Source organism: Stegodyphus dumicola, chromosome 7 (assembly GCF_044657685.1).
Source record: "Stegodyphus dumicola isolate Sdum_Otavi_A_Nest chromosome 7, ASM4465768v1".
Taxonomy (NCBI): domain Eukaryota; kingdom Metazoa; phylum Arthropoda; class Arachnida; order Araneae; family Eresidae; genus Stegodyphus; species Stegodyphus dumicola.
In genome coordinates this window covers 20,913,120-20,932,729 of record NC_140774.1, presented here as the reverse complement: position 1 = coordinate 20,932,729, position 19,610 = coordinate 20,913,120, and the positions used below count along the sequence as shown (strand labels likewise).

The 19,610-nt window shown below is 35.7% G+C and overlaps 1 protein-coding gene across 3 annotated transcripts in view; it reads left to right on the top strand.

The window, feature by feature from the left end:
- The window catches only part of LOC118190615 (ecdysone 20-monooxygenase-like), a 158,354-nt gene that overhangs the window by 52,609 nt on the left and 86,135 nt on the right, over positions 1-19,610 (top strand). The window contains exon 1 of one of the 3 annotated variants that reach the window (XM_085819954.1): positions 1,244-1,377. The exons of the other annotated variants lie outside the window; for them this stretch is intronic. The gene's annotated coding sequence lies outside the window, so the exon portion shown is untranslated. Of the gene's footprint in view, positions 1-1,243; positions 1,378-19,610 lie in introns of those variants that run through there. 3 annotated transcript variants of the gene reach the window in all.

Below are 19,610 nucleotides of genomic sequence, written 5' to 3'. Positions count from 1 at the left end.
TAAAAGGAGTCCAAGAAAAATTTATATAAAAAATATGATGTTATAATTTAATATAATGAAAAATAATGTCTAAAAGTTATGAACATACTTAAAAGAGAATCCGAGTGGCTTTGATCTGGCACCGGCGTGCTTCTCCTCCTCTTTCTCCCCAGCCTAAGTAAAAAAAATACATATTATTATTTAAAGGAAAATATTAACAAATTATTATTGAGCATTTATTACAATATTAGTGTTAATATGAATTCTAATGCTTATGAAAATAACTGGCATGACTTGGAAAGTTAGAAAACATATCATAGAGCAACTGATTTTGATTTCTGTATTTAAACATGTAGGTCATCCTTAAAAGAATATCCTGGTTTCTTAGGGAGTAATAAAATTCCTCAGGGGAATACGCGGGGGCGTCCCGAGGATCTCTCAGCCTTCTTCCTCTACCAGATGTTTCTGAACAGCACTTTCATCTCGCCGTGCATTTTGAGTATACCTTTGCCGCACAGACACTATACGCTTACAGATATCCGTGCTTTCTCCGAGACTCAGGCCCGGGACCATCAAGATGGCAAAACGGCAGATCTTTAGAATTTTGAACAGAAAGTTAACTGTTGCCAAACAGTTTACTTTTGCTGCATTATTTTGCTAAAAATTATCTTTATAACGTATTCTAGATACTCATTGATCTTTTCTTATTGACTTTCATCTGTGGAAAGAAAGCTAAGCGCATATAAGTGTATACCCAAACAAAGCCATTATTCTCAGTGCAAGAATTTTTAAGTAAGAGTCTATTTATTTTTTGAGAAGTACAAATAAAGGTTTATAAAATACATATCTTCAAGTTTTTGATTAAGAGTTATATCACACTGTATATTAATCAAACTCCATTCGTAGATTTCCTAGTGCGTTTGTCATGTTAGTTATTAATGGCAATGAAAATAATGTAAACTCGGACTTCAAAAAACTAAAATAGCTACACCATATTTACAACAAATGCATAAGTGAAAAATACGTTCGCGGGCGGCAGGAAATTGGTTCGGGGGTTGGTTTTTGGTTTTGTGACCACAGCACGTAAGGGATATATGTCTGCAACCAACGCTGGCAAAAATAAAAGTTCGGGTAACGATTGCTGAAGTGAAATGAGACAGACATCGTTTATCCCCGCTCTCTTAACCTTGACCGCGATATGGTAGATACCGAATCCTAGTTAAAAACTCAGAAAATACGCACAAAGTCTGGATCGTTCATTTTATCTCGAAGTTCAGAGGTTAATTTGATATCAGCTCGGAATTATTTTGTTTACCTTCATCAAAATAGCATTCACTAAATTGATATTCAGAAGATTGACAACAAGCAACTGACAGTAACTCCACGAGAAATAAATAGGTAAATTGCAAATTTCTTTTATAATCTTTGAATTTAAAATTCATGTAATTTATGATGTAAAAAACGTATACCGGTAGTCTTAAACTGACGGCCCCAGAAGCAATTTTATGTGGCCCGCGAAAGACATTTCAATTATGTATTTGCTGCGATGATTTCAAGATTTTAATTATTTGAAGTCGGAGTTTATATCATTTTTAATTCCAATAAAAACGAACATAAATATCGGTCAGTAAATTTATAAATGGAGCTAATTAATACGCAATGGGATAAAAATCTTATTCCGAGATTTGGAGATACAGATTGCGTTTTACTTTTCATACTTCACCAAATTTGCGTTTCTGAAATCGAAACTGAATCCACTGTCCAAATGTAATTTTATAATTATTCGCATGCAGACATATGTGTCTTAATTTATGCTTCGAAGAAAAATTTAAAAAATAAGACAGGGGGAGGAAACTGCCTTTATTTAATCTCAAGTTTTGTCCCACTTGATAAATATTCTCTTCAAAGATTTCATACTTTGTTTATTGCTTCCATGTACGAAATAAAGGAAGTATTGTAATCGCGAAAACTCTCGGATATCGTATTTCAGCGGAAATATCCGTTCTGACCACCCTTGAATCCATTTGAATGATGTTATTGAGTGACATCTGTACGTATGGACAGAATAAAGGAGACTGTTTTTCCCAAAACAAATTGCAAAATGCATTCAAAATGGATTCAAAGGAGACTTTTTAGTGACGTGACGTCTGTATGTACTAACGTCTGTACCATAGAATGCCGAATGATAGCCGTAAGACGATTAGCCACAGAACATTAAATAAAAAAAAATAGTGCTAAAAACCACTAGTCGTAGAATGCTACAATTTTTTATATGACACTGCTATAACATTCAGTTGCTCCCTTCCCCTTTTTTTATTGCAGTCGGTAGTACAGGCAAGGCGCAGGATTCTAAAAATTGTCCTAGAAATTCAGTTAGATTACACATAGAAGAAGGTCGTGTTAAGATTTCGGCAATTTTGAGTTTTTCAATTTTTTTTTTTTCAATTATTGTTTCAAATAGGTTTTCAGTTTTTAGCTCTCAGTTAAGTTTTTTTATATGTATACCTGTAACTTGTATATGTTGATTAATAGAGAGACAGATCTGTTTCTTCAAAAATTTCGGAATGACTGCCGCCAGTTTGGCGATATCTTCGCCAACTTTTCACGTTCGAAGGTAAAATAACGCAAATACTCCCTTCCCCTCAAAGGGAAAAAAAAAAAAAAAAGGGTTTAACTTCGGTTTAAATGAGGGTATTTATTACAGCAATACTCTAAAAAAACGGCTTACTTCAGAAGAGATGCCTTCATGAAAGACTTTCTAACGGAATATGCTCGCATTCACGTTGCACATAAGGAAAGTCTCGAAGAATCCATGAAGCCAATCTGTTCGAGCTACTAGTATATAGTGGTTATTATTCACAATTACATCAAGGTTACTACTGCGCCCTTAGAATTCTTGGAAAATGAGGTATTTTTGTTTGCACCTATGTGTTCTTATGGAAAGTTATTTTTTCCTCTCTACTGAAATACCGTTGCCCCCCCCCCATTCTATTGTTTTACAAAATCGAAATGAACTGAATTAGGAGTCATATTTGTCTCAGTGATTAATGACGCAAATTGTTAAAACAAGATATTCATTCAAAATTATTTTTTGTATACATGGAAACAAAATGACAGACTTATTTTTAACAATGTGTGGTTTTTATATAAACCATTCTCAGTTAGCGTGAAATGTACCGATGGACTTCAAATGTGATGAACGTGTGTGTGAGGGAGGTATCCGTTACGTGGGCTTTTGTTATGTGTACCTAACTAAAGAAATTTGTAACGTTTTGCGAATTCATAACATTTCTTTTTGAGAACAGCTATATTTCCAAGCAGTTTTTTTACTATATGAGGTAATTAAAAAATGAGAAAAAATTTTAGAATGAGTTTGATATATTCTTCGCAATTGTTGCATCTGTCATGGTTGTAAGTACATGTTAATATATTAAAAAAATCTGAAAACTTTCAGATTTTATATTACGTCCAAAGGGGCGTTTCTTTATTTATTAAATATCATGTTCTTCGCACTTAAACCATAAAACTAGCAATTGAACAGGAATATCACAAAATAATTTTAAAAGAGCATGTCTTTAGAATTTCCGATGCACAGCTCGCGCGCTACAGATAATGTTTTTATTTGTTTTTATTCAGTGGGATGCTGGTTATTTCTTGGTTTACTTAATTATGGCAAAGCATTCGGGGGCTTACACAAGCAGATGATTGCTTTCGCGGAAGACTTCCTAACGGAAACACTCATTCATACAGAGAGCTAGTCCCATGCAAAAGTTCATAATTTTCCATTAGCGTAATTAAATAAGTTACTTTCTTTCAGAATTTCGTTTCCCTCAGACACGTAGTCATTATCCCGGAACCTGGAAATCACCTCATATGCGGTCGGGTCGTAAATTTAGAACCCCTTTTTTCACGGGGGGGGGCTGAAAAGGAGGGGATAATCTTGCTCGTGGTCTTGAGAAAATGTGGGGATTGTTTAAACATCTAACTTCTCTACATTCAGTTTTTATACAGAGGAAAATACAAATTGAATTCTTCGAATGAATGCAATTTTGTACAATGAAAATGTATTATTGAACTATAAAGTGTAAGGCAAGTAACATCTTTTTTTAAAGTAGGAGTACAGATATTTTTACACAAATGAATTTGTAGTAAATATTGAATTTTTCATTTTGAATGCTATGTTCCATGTATGCGAAATAGCTGAGTATCTGAGAAAATAGTCTTAACCCAAATAGCCTTTAACCTTTTCACGTCTAAAAGGACTGTTTTTCAATTACATTGTGGTCGTTGCTTTTTGGTTAATTTTCTAATGACATATAAACATTAAATTGTTTTTAATTTGAGACTTGTGAATAAAATAACGCAAACTAGAGTGCAGAAAATTCTTCAGAATGAAGTTAATACTGAAAAATACATTTATCCTATTATCCAATTTTATCCTACAACAAATCTTTTAAAAAGTGTGGAATTAGCAGTGCACTAGGTGGAAAGATTTTAGCAACAGTGATGACGAATTTCTGGGATTCTAAGGAACGCTGATGTATTTGCTAATTTTTTAATGCAACAGTTCCGCTTTCGTTGTATAAAGTGTTTTATCATTAAAATAGGTACTTAATCTTTTTCTGTCTAAGTATTTTTCGCAAGTTTTAACCTGATAACCCACTGCGCGTCTTACAGGCCAGGAAATTGAGGTATAGTATAAATCGTCCTTCATTTCGTATCAGTGCCGACGATTTCGATGAAAAAGGGTACCTTTTTAAAAACGAACTTCTTATCGAAGAAAAGCCGTTTTTGTACAGCATAATGTCTAAAAATACCGTCAAATTAAACAATCTTGACTTTAATGCTTTTGTATGCATTTCTTGAATTGATTAATAAATGTAAATTTGTAATTTAAAAAAAATGTATAATATTTTATTTAGTTATATGCTAGTTATCTGTGTTATTGCTTCGTTTCTGGTATAGACCACCCCCCTTCCCAGAAAAAAGCGTTTTGCTCCTCGATCACAAAATGTTCTCGATTTTCCATTACTTAACTAGTGGAATTTCCTAATTCCCCCCAATAAAATTACAGCTCTGCGACAACAACTGAGTGAAGTATTTGTAGCTCTCTACACATAAATTGAATGTTTAAAATAAAATATTACCTGATTTTTATATCCCTTTTCTAGTTTATATGAAATTTCAAAATTTAACGTTTCCAAACCCTTACTGCTAGGCATCAGCCCATCGCTTTTAGAATACATTATTAGTCCAAAGTGGCAATTTACCCAGAAGGATTATTAATTTCATTTTGGCATTTTGCGTTGAAAATATAAACGGCGAATCACTTTTCAAATTGTTGCCACCAAATATTATCGCCCTGTATTATATTTAAAGAAATTAAATAATGAAGAGTTAGCGTGAATGTATGTATGTTTCTCGCTTATGATAAAACGACGGTACCTAGAACGATCAAAATTTGAATAACGTAATCTTCCATAGAATATCGGCGTGTGGAAGCCCTAATTTGAATTTAAAATTTGTTTTATTATCGATTTCATATTTTATAACACTTCAACGAATTTTTGATTAACAAACTCAGCGATTTCAAAGCGAGCAATGGCAACACTGTACGGGAAAAAAAAAAAAAAAAAATTATCTCCAGCGAGCGATATATATTCCTGATATACTGATACTGAATGAGACCTAAAAATACTTTTCTTTTAAAATATATCTTCCCTTATGATCCCTAACACAGCCGTTTACTTTCCCCTTCCGTAATTAACGTCAGTCTCCTGCTCTTGACCGCATTTGCCAAGCCACCGTTACCTGCCGGAAGTATCCGACTGAATGAATTTCTGACTTTAGAAAAAGCTTCCTATGGAAGTTATAAAGCATATGAATGCCTTTTATGTACTTAAAAATCACCTGCTGGAAAAATTCGACAAATCGACACTTTCACTATAATGAGGTTTCCAACACCTCATTATTGGGATAAATGTGACATACTAATTCCGAGTTAAAAAATTTAACTCTGAAGCCATTGTAAATTTAGATTAACTATGGCATACAGCTGCTATGGTATAAGATACCTTAATTCCTTAGCAAATAAAACTTGTAGGTTTTTATGTCATAAATCTCACTGGAATACGCAATACTATTTAAAGATCTTATCTGCGCATTCCTCGGACAACTCTCGTTATACGTGTTTTCAAAATATATCGCATTTTTAAGCCATGGCTATCGAAGATAAAAAGGGCAGAAGCATAAGCAAATCTGCGCATACTGAAATGTAAATTGGTCTTTTCTTTTTACACGAACTTAAAATGCTCACTAACATTAGAACAACAGCCAAGTAATCAAACAATCCGGAATGTAAGCACGGTAGTAACATCTCCGGTTTCGACCCGAAGACTCCAGTTTTTAATGCGAACTTCCAGGTTCTGGTTTTATGCATTGAATCGCCGAGCTGAATAACAATTTTTTGGTTTATGACTTAATTATGTTGCGACTGGTTCGCCTTTACCTTCTGTAATGACAGCCTTGTTATATTTTTATTCTGCTCGAATTCGAGCAACTGGGGATTCTTTCGTTTCACACCTTCTGGCAGTACAGTAAGTGTTGGAATGTTGCTCAGCAGATATGCCTGTTAATGTAAGTGATTTAAATTCCAGGATAGCGTACGACATATGACGAACGGTACTTACGTATTAACGCATCCACCTTGGCGCAATTTAGTTATTTCTTAGAGATGAAAACGTAAAAGTTACTTATCGGGTGCAAGTTGGTGGTTTTCACGCATTTTTTTTTTTTAAAGCTTTTTAAACTACCGATATTTATCGTTAAGTCGGTAAACAGTATCAACATACGAAAAGAAACATACTTTAGCAATTAAAAATACAAATTTGAATTCTTAAATAAGGATTACGTGATACATTATAAAATAATACACTTCTTCAAATATTTATGTAATATTTTTTGTTCTGTTCTTATCCGAAGTAAACAGCGATCTATTTTTTGCTGAAAACCAAATTCCAGAGAATTTCGAGGACTCAGCTTCGTTGCAATCCGTGGCGATAGCGGCTATTGAAACAAACTCAAAAAATATCACGATTTGTTAATAATAACTGCTAGAACCTGGAATGCAACAATAAAGAACGCATTCGAAAATGGCGGCTTTGCTTGATTGAAGGACTGTTATGAGTACGATTGCTGGAAGAATGGGTATCTGCATGGCTGGCAAAGTTTGGCACATTCTGAAAATTTTGCGACTTCTAACAAGGTGATAGCGTTAATACGTAAATACCGGAATGTGGCCCGAACCGCACGTTATTGTGGTGTATGATACTATGTACTATTGAATGGGAGATAACAGCTTTTGCTGGCGTTAATTGTCACTCCCGTGTGGTTTCGAGTGATGTGTTCCTATGAACTGTTCATAAACACTTAAACTGTTCATAACACCTGCCCCGTTTTTTTGTTTTCGCTTGTTTCGGGAAGGGTTAAAAAAGTTTTATGACATTTTCTCTCATCAGCTTCAATCTTGAGATTGGCGTCCAAATGCAAACCGTGGAACGAATGGGGGAGGGGGGATCAGCAAAATAGAGCCAACGTAAGATCCCATCTTTAAGTACAGTGGAACCTTGTTTACGAACGCCTAGGGTGACGAACAAATTTTCCGAACTAAACATTTCTTGGTTAACGAACGATATCTCGAGATACGAATGAGTGAGCTGACAGCCAATGATACTCCAAAATGCAGTTAATGCGATGTGTGAAATGTCTTCAGAAGAAGAAGATGGAAGGGAGGATGTTCCTAGTTATTTGATGCGCGAAATTTGCACAAAATGTGATGAGGCGTAGAGATTCATAGATCATCATCACTCTGGCAAAGTAGTTGTAAGCCGGAGAATAAATATTTACGATGACAAGCCACGTCTTGCTTTAGGAAAATTTAAAGAACATAGACAGAAACCAATCACGGTAAATAAATTTTTAATGAGACAAAGGTTTAGCGAATCTCAAGGACAGGACAGCCGTGTTAACAGAAAGAGGAAAGGGAAAAAACCCAGAAAGGCAGAAACTGCTTGATATTTTTACGGAACAAGTATTTCGCTTTCAAACAATAGCATTTTTCACCTTTGCTTTCTGAAGCGTGTTCTACTTACACCATCAACTTTCCTTTCATCCCAAAATTTACTATCTTTTATATGTTTAGTATTATATTAAATATTGTTTATATGCTAACATTCTGTATGTGTTGGATTTAACGAATTCCGACCGTTCTGCATTACGAACAAAGGACTACATTTATATAAAATGAATTACTTTGACAAGATTCCTTTCTAAACAACCATTTCGGATTCGGATTAATTCATTTTACATTAATTCCTAGGGGAAAATTGTTTACGAACGGATCACGAAATCTCTTCAGGAACGAATTAAGTTCATGAGCAAAGGTTTCACTCTTCTTGCTTAACAGAGATCATATAGGCAAAGTGCAGAGAATAATACCACATTTCCTGACGTATCCCCCCCGCAGCTTTCTAGCGCTAGGTTCCGAAAATTTTAAAAATTTCGTCTTTCCTCTGCTGTAAGGCCCACCAGCGGCCGAGCGGTAAAACCGCTGAACACTGGTAGTTCGGTCCGAGGTTCGAATCCCGCGAACGGGCTGGCTGCATGGGCGTTTTTGTGGTTTTCCCCATGTTTAACGTGTATACGAGCCAGTTTCCCTTAGAAAGTCCTCCACGAAGGCATCCCTGCCCTTAGGCAGATAGCCCTAGTGTGCTTTGCCGTATTCTCAATGCCCCACCACCACGCCACCTCTGCTGTAAATAGTTTTTCCTATTGATGGATTGTATTCCTTTGATCATTTTTATTTTTATTCAGTGTATTCAATATGGATTTATATCTCCGTATCATCTATTTTATTTTCCCTTATATTTATTACTAGCTGATACCCGACCGCTTTGCTAGGCACACTGTCTACATGAATGTGAAACTACATTTCTTATATGCACGAAATGTCTAATTTCGAATTGATAATTAATGTAATTTTCTTAAATTTAAAAGTGGGGAAATATAGAGCCAGTCAGCGAATCTGTCATACACATATTTTCACATCACTCATAAGGTACTGTGTATTGGGATGCGTCCCAATTATTTAACGAGGTGGGATCCCGGTAGGCCTAATCCACGAAAAATTGCCAATATAACACGAAGGGTAATATATATTTAACTGTTATCATAAGTTTCATGAAAATAAATGTTATTATCTTTGTTATCAATTTTTTAATCAATTATATTTATTTGCCCTTGATTTTTTAATGTATCGCAATTTTTATAAATAACACCAACATTTTTTATTTTTCATCACAATAATTTCTCTTAATAATATGTTTTCATGAAACTTGTGATAACAGTTAAATATAAATGTTATTAACCTTATCATTTAAATGTTATTTGTATTCATTGGATAGATGCAAGTTATGAACTTGGATTTGAAAACCCAATGTATGGGAAACTTCTATTGTACAACAAAAATCCATTTTGGACAAGAGTTACGTAAAATCCGTTCTTAGTGCGCGTCTACATCGTGGATTGAGTAACTATGCAAAATTTCAAGTCAGTCGGATATTTAGTTTCGGAGATCTCGTGATGAGTCAGTGGTATACATATATAGAGAGAGATTTCAAACGTCTTTTTGTGTACATTCTTCGTTGAGCTACCAGGGCGTGGCGGTTGCTGTCACACTTAGAAACTTTCAAAATATGGTTTTCACCGACTATTTAAGTTCCAGATCATTGTAGCCTTATCTACTGCTGATTGGCTCGATCTTTCGAAATCCGAATTTTTTCCCTCGATATTCCTTTATTGTTCCTCCGATGTACCTCTTGAGAACTGTGGTCATGGCTCACTCATGCGAGTTACTCCTGGGGCTTTACAATATAATTGAGCTGGACCAGATATCCGTCAGATTCTGGCTCAGAATCCATTATATAGTCTAATATTAATGTTACCATGTATTCTTGCTTGAATGTAATTTTATTTTAAAGAAATAATATTGTGACAGTTACTCTGGCGTAGCCAGAAGGAGAGGAAAGGTCGGTCAGCCCCGGATGGCACATTTTTAGGGGTGATATTTTTTGCGTGAAATATTATTTTATAGGGTACGTTGAGGTAGGGCAAAAATAATTAGATTTTAAATTGCCACACGGAATTCAATTGAAAAAGGGAAAAAAAAGAATATTTAACTCCGGGTAAAACATTCAAAGAAATCATGTCACAATGTGGTTTCAACAGCTGCATACTGTTGATATACTTTTTTTTACTTTTTCTGAACGCAAATTACGAGTATTAATTAAATTATTATGACGATGACAATAAGGAAGCATTCCTTGTTGGGAAAGAAGAATTTGTGAGTTTTATTTCCGTGTTGCTAGGGAAATGAAAACAAGAATTTCTAAAAAAAAAAAGATTTCTAAGAAATCATTAATTCGTGGAAGGCAGTCCTTTAGAATTTTTACAACTTATTCTGAAATACAATTTCAAAAAAGTTCCAAATATTGTAATACTATTGCGAACTTTTCTTTTAATTGCTGTAAATATTGCTAACTATGAGAATCTTTCTCTAAATAAAAAATCATTTAAAACGTATTTAGAAAAATTCAGAAGTAAATGGAGCATTGAGATGTATTTCTCTACGTGCCATTTTGAAATGTTTGTAATTATTTCTTTGCATATCAAGAGGGGCTGGAAATTGAAGAACTGCCCCGGGCGGCAAACTCAGGGACCACTCCAGGCGTTAAAAGTTCTAGCTACGCCACTGTAGTTACCGGTAGTTTATCCATGACCACTTTTCGTTTGTTATGTTCTTACTGTAACTGCGTGCTTTGAAAAAAAATCGCTCGCATGATAAAATTCCCTGATAAAATTCAAATAAATTACTGCACTTCATTTAAACTTATTTCCTCGAATTATTCTAAATTTATTAACCAACTCCTCGAGGCAAGTTGAAGATGTCACCGAAAATAAAAAATCTTAAAATTAAATATCCCGATCAATTTTTATCGTACTTCTGTTTGTTCATAACGATTATAAATCTTTCCCAAATATAACTATGAGAGCTGGGAGACCGCACTAAAGGTTAGTATAAACAATTAACAGTCGTTGAATGCTTTATGATAGGGAATAGGATGTCTTAGCAGCCTTAGGAGTTTCTCAGAGTCATTTCCAGAAATCGCTTTATGGAAACTGGAAATGTTCGCCCAAGATCGGAACAAGGTGGTATGCCTGCAACAACTCAAAATGAAGATCGATATTTAATATTAACGCCCAGAAAATACCGTACTACTTTCTTGCAGCACCACATTTAGAGGACTACTGGTACCAGAGTTTCGACTCGGAATGTTCGAAACCGACTCCACCATGTGGGTTTGTTTGCAAACCTATGATTTATGCTCCGTTGACAAGGAGGTGGGCACAGGAGTATCTTAGATGGGGATGAGATGATGGGAGCAACGTGCTCTTCACGAACGAGTCCAGCTTTAACGTAGAACCTGATAAAAGATGGATTTCTATGTGAAAAGAAACTGATATACGGAATATTCTTGCATTTGTGCATGAAAGTCTTTCCTTTGGCGGATGTTACGTCCCTCTGAAGCCAGATGGCGCTGCCAATCGCTACTGTTTACAAAAAGAATGTTAATTACTTTAGAGTTGGCTTCAATGGCGAAGCAGAGAGTGATAGTGGAAGCCTGAGTGTCTTTCACAAATTAGTAAAACAGAGATATTACAGAGTAGTTTGTTAATTAGTTTAATTAAGAGTTACAGTCTATTTAGAATTAGCCGAACCAGCGGAGGCAAAGTGATGGTCTGGCCAGCATGTTCTCCGTCTAGAAATGAAACCATAGATTGTGTTTGAGACATTCTAGAAGGGTTGCCAGTCGCTTCTTATCCCCGGAAACAATTCAGCAGTTTGAAAGCTGTCTTCTACATAGAATACCCCAGTTCCTCATTGAACCTCACTGATTCTATGCCTCTTAGGTGCGCAACATTGCTTTCGGTCAGGGAAAACCATGCCTAAGGTTTATTTGTTTTTAAGAAATCATTTTTTTTATTTGTTTGCATAATACACACAAATTGTGCATTTTTTGTTTACCGACAAATATCGTGAATAAAATTAAACTTGTTGCTTCTTTCTTTTCCTCATATCTTACAACACCTATATATTATATATCAATCACCATGCAAATCACCAATCATATTATATATCAGTCACCATGCAAATCACCAATCGTCATGCAAAAAGTAGTCAAAATGGATATTTCATTGAAATCTGGAACCCGAATTTTTTCGCTATTGGAATAGTGTCTTTACTTCGTATACGAATAGCTTACGGTGGGGTAAAAGAAGCAGATTAACATCGGAAAATCTTAAAAGGAAAACTACTGATTTGCAGCAACATAAAAATGGAAAATGAAAGTTTTTAGGAAGAAAAAATAAAAGTTTTAGAAGCAGCTAGGAGAAACTAAGAATATTCTTTTAAAAAGGTAAAGAATAATGTATCTAATATTTATTTTAATGTAATTTTTCAGGTAAAGAATAATGTATCTAATATTTATTTTAATGTAATTTTTTTCAATTATTTTCATATAGTTGCTTTTTATTTTCATATAATTCTCAGTTATTTTCATGTAGTTACTTTATATTTTGATATAGTTCTCAGTTATTTTCATATAGCTACTTTATATTTTCATATAGTTACTTTATATCTTCGTATAGCTCTTAGTTATTTTCATATACTAATTTCGTATAGTTGTTACAGTTTCATATAGTAATTATTTTCCTACAGATCATACAGTTCTCAGTTACTTTTATTGATTATTGTATCACTTAGTAATGTATCATGTTATATGTTTAGTACATTGTAATTAAAAAATTATTTTCTTATTATAAATAATTTAAAAAAGATTTTTTTTATTTTTCATAACACCCTAATTTTAAAATGCCAGCCAGGGTCAGTTAATTTGAAATGGTGGCAATATTGAGAACATTTGAACTCCCAAACGCAGTGAGTCTCCCGAAAGATTCGATATTCAAAAGCTCTACGAACCCACCAAAGGCCAAGCAAGCGATAAAGTCGCTGATTCTTTCGGGGGGGAAAAAAAATCCGTGTTTATAATAACAAATTATCTCATTGATTATGATGCATGCGGCCATCTATACATTATCCCACGAATGTTAACCTTCAATTCAACAAAGAAAGCTTCTTTATCGTTCGCTTTATCTGCTGCCATTCATTCATAACAAAGTATTAGTTGTCACGGGAGCATGCGCAGAAATCCGGATTAGCAGTTGTGCTACGAATATAATACAAACAGGTAACCGGAATGAACGACTGCTGCAGTTACGTAACGCGGGGGGGGGCAAGAAAGGGAAAAAAAGCGCTGGTTGTTAGTGTGTGATTTTCTGTTTCGCAGATTCTGACAAGCCTGGGTTTAGTTTGAAAGGTTAGAAACTTTGAAATTATGTTGTTTATTTCTGAATATAGAAATTGTTGACTTCCTTGTTTTCAAAGAAGTGCGTGATTTGTTTCGGTGATGTAATTTATATCGTATACGTATTTCTAAATAACTTAATGACTAGATTGACAATAAGAAGAAACACATGACTTAGAATCAAGTTTAATTTTCTGTCTTATGATTTTTATATATATATATTTTTAATTTTACAAATACAAACAAGTTTTCAGAAACAAATTCACATATTCTAATTGCACAGAAGTTCGATTTCAGATAACATGATGGCTGGGTTTGATGTCTTGACGCAATTTTTTGGCAAAAAATTGCTTAATTTAATTTTTAAATCACCTCGTTCAAAAATACTTGTTCCTTGTTTACCATTCTAATTCTGCGTTTTTCATATTTTTTACTTCCTTGTACGAAACAAAGAACGTATTGTAATTGTGAAAAATTTCGAGTATTATATTTCAAAGGAAATATCCATTTTGACCATTTTTGAATCCATTCGAACGATTTTTTTGCGTGACATCTGTACCTACGGACAGAATAAAGGACTTTTTTTTAAAAAACTGATTATAAAATGGATTCAAAAGGGATTTTTGTTTTCATAGCTCGTCTGTACATATGTCCGTATACATGTATGTCTCATAACTCAAAAACGATTAGCCGCAGAACGTTGAATTTTTTTTATATGAACTGCTAACATGTGCTTTTGCACATCCCTTATTTACTGCAGTCGTCAGTAGCAAATGTATGTAATTAAACCCACCCACTTACTCGGCTTTAAAATTCCCCACTCAGGGTTTAATTTCGCAGACTTGCAATTCTCTTCCGTTTCTTGACATTCTGGTCACACATAACACATCCAACTTCAGTACTACGGCTTACCGTAAACATCGGTTTACCTTCCTTCAAATCATGTCACTTCAAATCATGTCATCCGACTAAACAAAAGTTACCTTCATTTTATTCCTATGTTTTCCGTACTCTTCAAGTTTTCTCCTCCAAACTATCTCTTGCAGAAGAACTAAATTATTTAAAAGCAGTAGCTATATTGACAGGGGCTTTTCACCCAACATTATTAATCAAGCAGTTAAAAAATTCTCATCTCAACACACCAAAAGGCACACTCTTGTTTTAGGAAATTATAAAAATTCTGTTGGCATTCCCTTCTTTCCATCATTTAGCAATAAAGTTGCATGTATTTTACAGAAATTTAACTTTCGAGTCGTTTATTCTCCCATCAATAAAATTCCGAGTTCCATACTTAAGGGCCCCATTCCGGATATGAATTCCTGGGGTATTTACATGATTCCTTGCCAGTCGGGTTTAGTTTACATTGGTCAAACTATGAGAGCCTTAAAATTTCACGTTAAGGAACATGAGGCATATGTTAGAAAAAAGAAACACAAAAGTCTTCTATTGCCTAGCATTGTTGGTCCGAAAATCATACTTTCAATTTTTCTGCTGCCAAAATTATTCAAAAAACATCTTCCATTGGTGAACTGGATTTTCTCGAGATATTTCACTTAAAAAAAAAATCTTCCTGTTCTAGTTAACGACTCTAATTCCATTCCATCTTTGCCTTCAACCTTTAAAGAAATTATGTTTTACTTCTGGTTTCATCAACAGATGGCGCCAGTAGCTTGACTCCTGTCCAGTCTTTCTTATCTTGTCTTATCTAATCACTATATCTTATCTCGTTCATTTGCGCTTTTGCAGCTGAGGATGATGGTTCGGTAAACTATCGAAACTAGTGCTGTGAAAATTTGAAAATATAACGCTGATTTTTTTTTTGTTTGACTTTTAAATTAATACTTATTCGGCGTGTTATTGTATCTTAATTATTAAGAAAACTGCATTTCAAGGAAAATGTTAACATTCCAATTTCTCATGGTAGCCACGTCACGCAGAGCGCTAAATTACCTTTTAAAGCCCCAGGGGCATCTCAAATGAATGCCTCTTAATTACAGTTCCCAAAAGAGACATCCAAGAAACAAAGAAAAAGGGGTACGATCAAAAGACACGAATTTCCAAAGAACGAACACATCAATATATAAGGCTATAATGAGCTGGAATGTAAATAACACTAGTAAGATGAAGTGACATGTTTGGGAACTAAGTGTGAGAATACGTGCGGATAGCTGAATGAAGAATCTTCCCAAAATATGCTTCATATAATAAAAACAAGGGAAAATAAGATGTATGAAACGCTAATACAAAATTGCAAACACAAATTAAATACAGTGAATAAAAGGATAAAAATAACTAACGGAATACAATTTACCAATATTAAATTAGCTCTCAGAAGGAAAACCTATGTACAACAGAGGAAAGAGAAAAGGCTTATATTTAAAGTTTTCAGAACCTAACGCTAAAATGCAAAGGGGGGGAATACACAAGAATGTACGGTAGTTTATGGAGCCTAAAATTAACCTTTGACCATGTAACGTAATTAACTTGCAGCGTAACAGAACTAACTTGTTATCCGGATGAAACTGCTTGTAAACACAGGTAAATTGTTAAAAGCATTTTTCTGTATAATATTGATTATTCCATCTAAGGACTGATCTGAGCAAAATCAGCGTCATTCGCAATAGTAATTGTCATTCGCAATAGTAAGAATGAAAGAACTTCCATTCATTCCTCCGTACAAAGCGAAATTTTTCCCGTGGCGTCAGCAAAAACAAAACCCATCTTGGCCTCTTCTTACCCCCTTTCACGTGACCCCCATCGAGAGGGAAACTGACAGCACAAGGAAAAGTTTGAGACGGCCAAGGCCTCCGAACCTTGCCTCTCGCAACAGTTGGAAGAGAAGATATCGCCACAATCACCGCTCTTCTAACCCGGATTTCCTAAGGGCTGACAGTTATTATGTCAATGCTACCATCCGTAATACACCTGTTATTCGAAAATTCGGCTCTGGCCACAACGCCTCCCTTCCACCACCCCGCTGTTCTCGGAGTACGCCTACTTTCAGACTGCTGTTTGGAACAGAAAAGGGAAATGCGAAAGGATGGTTCCGAAATGGAAGTTCTGATTAACACAAAAGTAAACGGGACATTGCCCAGGGTCGTAGTTTTCCACCAAATCTTTCTATAATTTTAAAATTAAGCAAAAACAACAACCTTGTGATTGGCGTTGGTTTTAATGAAGCAGGAGACTTGCAGAAGAGAGCAATGTCCTCGCCGGGAATCGAACAACGGACCTCTGGAATACGCGACCAGCGTGCAGACCGCTACACTACGGAAGCATGCTAAGAAGGCCGGAGAAATACCTTATATAGTAAGGTATTGTATGACGTTTAAAATGCACAGTGGCAAGTTTGGGCAAATCTCTGACGTTTTTTTAAGGGAAAACAGATGGCTGTGTACATGGAGAGAACAACAATGCGTACAACATTATAATATATGTAGTATTTAACATTCGCAATGCCTAGAATGCGCGCGACGCCGAGTTTATGCAGTTCTCTGATTTTTTTAGATGAAAGCAGTTCTCTACAGTATAAGTATTGCTTAACGTGTTTCTTTGCTACTGACGAAGAGAGATCTGAACCTGTTCGTTCTCGATATCGGCAGAGTTTCAATTAAAATTTATGCCATACACAAAGTTTTGCCTAATTTAAAGTTTTACTTTCGCGTGTTTGTCTTCTCTCTTGATGCTTCTATAGCACTTAAAACGTTACCGACAATGTATAAAAACTTGCATTTTATACAATACCTAGGCGTTTTATGACCGCCCGGTGGCGAGTGGCTAGCGCGTCGCTCAGCTGCACCACAGGTCCAGGGTTCGATCCCCAGGCTGGAGAAGGTTGACTCAGCCTTTCTTCCCTTAAGTGGGTCGATAAAATGAGTACTAAGTTCGCTTGGGGACTAAAAACCAGGGGGTGTTGCAACAAGCTGACCACTTGCCCAGAGCATATGCTGATGCCAGAGTTGCGCCACTGAGTTAGGCATTTTATAGAATGCCGAAAATTGGCTAGCTAAATTGGTGTTTGAAACGATTTAACATTTCATACATTTTCTAAGCATTCTGTAGAATGGCAAATGACAAACCGGCAAGTCACATCTCCGATTCTTTCGAATCATGAGGTTATAGTCGACTGGTGAATTAACGCAAACACGATGATGACATTCTTAATATTCCTGCTACCTGTTATATGTGTTTAAAGGAAACATTTAATGCACAAGAATGCACAAAGTGTCGTCAAAAAATTCCTATCTTCCCTGGCCGTGTAAAGATGAAATGGATATGATGTAATAAAAGAATAATTATTTTAAAGAATAAAACCTTTATCCTGACTTGTTTTCATACTTTGCCTAAACAGCATTCTATAGAATGGCGGGTTTGTATTGAATTTGTCATTCTATAGAATTTGTAATTCTATATAATGCCGGGTATTATATGCAATACCTAGAAAAGGAATATAATAATTCTTCGCTTAAAAACGGGAGACATTCTACACTGCTGGCCATTAAAATTGCAACACCAGGAAGGAATGAGCTGACGAACATCAAAATCACATGAAAGGAAGAAGAGGCTGGGATATGCAAATGTAATTATTTCAGCGCATTTTGACGACGCAGAAGGCAGAAACGATATCTTAAGCACTGTATAAAAGAAAAGTTTTATAGTGGATTTCTTATTCAGAAAGAGCTTTTTAAGGTCGGAGTTTGATCAGAAAATTGTGTTATGCCTCGAATAATAAGAAGAAATGCTCACCAGCAAGTGTCGGAATTCGATAAAGGCAGGATCGTTGCCTATTGAGAATGGATTATCGTTTCGTGATATATCGCCCGTCGTACTGGTCAACATCCAACCACTGCCATGCGAATATGGAATCAATGGGTTGCTGAGAGTCATACTGAACGGCATGCAGGATCTCAACGGCCTCCTATGACTAACTCCCGAGAGGACAGACATATTGAACATGTTTGCAGCACGCCCAGTATCCGCTCGTACGGTGCTTCGACGTTTGCAACAGCGTGGACTATCAGCACGGCGACCACGAGTCCCGGTTCTGCGTGCTGTATTCTGATGGCCGTATATGGGTCTGGAGGCTCCGAGGAGACCGCACGTCGCCTGCTTGCATTCGATATAGGCATAGGGGCCCTGCACCTAGAGTGATGGTTTATGGAGCCATTCGGTACACGACACGCACATCTCCAGTTCGGATCGACGGTAATTTGAACGCAGATCGTTACATTTCTGACATCTTACGTCCAATGGTTGTACCTTATCTTTGAGGCCTGCCAAATGTCATCTTCCAACAAGATAATGCTAGACCACATGTTGCACATAGTGTTCTGACTTTCCTCGATACATAGAGTAACTTCGAGAAATTGAAGCTACTAGAGATTTCTCGGCGGCCGGGGAAAAACTAAAGACCGGATAAAACATGAGTTTCTCTATGTTCAGCGTATTCCATTGCTGCCTTGGCATGAACGGTCTCTAGATCTGTCAACCACTGAAAACATCTGTCTTGGTTTGCTGAGAGACTGGCCCGCAACCCCTCTTGAACTAATACGGTAGATGATATGTGGTATAGACTTGAAGCAGCATGGAATGAGATGCCCATTTCTGTCATCCAAGCCCAGTTCGACTGCATGCCTAACCGTGTAAGGGCCGTTCTAGCTGCCAGGGGTTTCAGCTGTTTCTAGTAATTTCACACCCCTGTAAACCCCCAAACTGCTTACAAATTTAATCATTTTGTCCTCATGCCATACTGTTTACGTACAATAAATATCTTTTCTCTGTTTTCCTTCTTGGTGTTGAAAATTTAATGGCCATCAGCGTATAAAATGTCTAAGTATTCTACAGACTGCCGGCGTTCCATACATTAATAACATATACATCGTGTCCTAAAAGTCCTTACCTATATGTAAATGACTCAAATATTCATATTTTAATATTTTTCAATTCTGAAAAATAAAATCAATGATTTAAATAAAATTGCGAAATCTGACTTATAATTCTTTTTAATAATTTTAAATGTATTCTTCCAGTTTCAGGCTTAACAAAAACTGTGCTTATTTAAGAAACATTTTACTGCACTGGTAAGCGGGAATACCATTCACCGATACTCGCTTCAGCGTACTTCTTTATGTCTGACACAGTGCAAAAATA